This window comes from Galeopterus variegatus, unplaced genomic scaffold, assembly GCF_000696425.1.
Source record: "Galeopterus variegatus unplaced genomic scaffold, G_variegatus-3.0.2 Scaffold12423, whole genome shotgun sequence".
Classification (NCBI taxonomy): domain Eukaryota; kingdom Metazoa; phylum Chordata; class Mammalia; order Dermoptera; family Cynocephalidae; genus Galeopterus; species Galeopterus variegatus.
Genome location: NW_007738534.1, coordinates 13,627 through 15,136, shown reverse-complemented (window position 1 = coordinate 15,136; position 1,510 = coordinate 13,627). Strand labels below are relative to the sequence as shown.

The window sequence follows — 1,510 nt, the reverse complement described above, 5'->3', positions numbered from 1 at the left end:
CCGGCCCCCCCCCGCCGCCGCACGTGGGCTTGATCGGGGTCGTCCTGATGACCGACACCAGCACCCGCTTCGGGGAGTCGTGACAGAAGATGACGGGCGGCGGCGGCGGGTTGTCCGCCATGGGCGCCTCCACGCCCCGGATCATGGCCCAGCCCAGTCCGCAGCCCCGGTGTCCCGGCCGCTCTCCGAGCCCGGCTCCGGCCCTGGCTCGCTCGCCGCGCTGCTCCGAGTCGCCGGCTCAGTCCCGCCGGCTCATGGCAGGCGGACGTTCCCCGGAATCCTGCGCAGCGGCCGGTTGCCGAGCGGGCAGGGTCGGATCGCAGCCTGGGTCAAGCCGACCCTCCGCTCTTTTGTACTCCCCGGCGCAGGCTGCAGCGGCGGGAAGCAGCGGGCGGCCTGGCCCTTGTGGTGACAGGGAGGCAGGACGACCGGCGCCGAGCCCCCGAGAATAACAACCTGCCGCCGCGGTGCCTGCTCCGGCTTTTCCCGCGTTTCATTTCGCGCCTGGGCGGAACCAATCACCGCGAGGCCCCTGCCCGCTGGCCGCAGCGGCGAGTGACAGGGGGCGCGAGCCAATGGCCGGGTCTGGACTCCCTTGCTGCCGGGCGAGGCGGGGCCAGGGCTGCGCGCGGGTCCTTTCTGCCACGCCATTGGCCACCGCTCTTGTGTTTTTTTCTGCCTCGAAGGCCAACTGCGTTCGAAACTCCGGGGGAGCGCGCGACATCGGCACCCGCGCGGACACACCCGCCTGGAGCCCCGCCCCCGGCCTCGGCAGGGCGTGTTAGGGCCGGACGTGCGGGGGGCGGGCAGCGCAGGGAGGCGAGGGAGCTGCTGATTGGAGGGCTTCGGGNGGGGGTGGCGCGCGCCCCGCTCGACCCCGCCCCGCCTGCCCGCGGCTGTTGGGTCGCGGTTCCCGCGCGCAGAGTTTAAAGGGCCGAGGCCGCGCCGTCCGCCCCGCCCTCGGCTCCCCCCGCTGGCGCTGGAGGCCGGGGTCTGTCTGCCGCACCCGCACCTAGCAGGCGCCAGAGATGCGGCGCTTCTTAGCCGAGTTCCGTCTGCTCGGCCGCTGGGCTCGCTGACAGTGACCCTTGTTGGCGCCCCGACTGCCCCGTGCTGTGACGGTGGGCCTCGACTTCCCCATGTGTGTAAGGAGGGGTGGCTACAGAACTGCTCGCGGCGTGTCCCCTCTCCCACCCTAGACCGATGCCGCAAGGCCGCGGCGAGGGTCCCCAGCCCTCGCCGCGGGGACAGTACACTTGCCATACCAGAGCGATCTGGGGCGACCCGGCGAGTCCGAGCCTGGCAGTCACCGAGAGGGGGCCAGCGAGGGGCGCGGAAGCAGCACAGCGCAGAGGACGGGGAAGGGCACGCCCAGCCTGTGCTCATCGGAGCGTGCGGGAAGGGACTGGGGCGGCTTCTGTCTTCGCGCGTTCCTTGGGCCCAGCTTGACTCAAGGCAAGGCCTCCTAAACAGTTGTGAGTGGATGAATGAATGAACGAATACAGTGGGT

At 71.6% G+C, this 1,510-nt stretch overlaps 1 long non-coding RNA gene across 1 annotated transcript in view; it reads left to right on the top strand.

Annotated features, from left to right (window-relative positions):
* Positions 1–897: 897 nt before the first annotated feature.
* LOC103581136 overlaps positions 898–1,510 on the top strand; it is an 8,225-nt gene continuing 7,612 nt past the window's right edge. Inside the window, exon 1 of the long non-coding RNA XR_549631.1 lies at positions 898–1,508. This is a non-coding gene — a long non-coding RNA (uncharacterized LOC103581136). The remainder of the gene's footprint in view (positions 1,509–1,510) is intronic.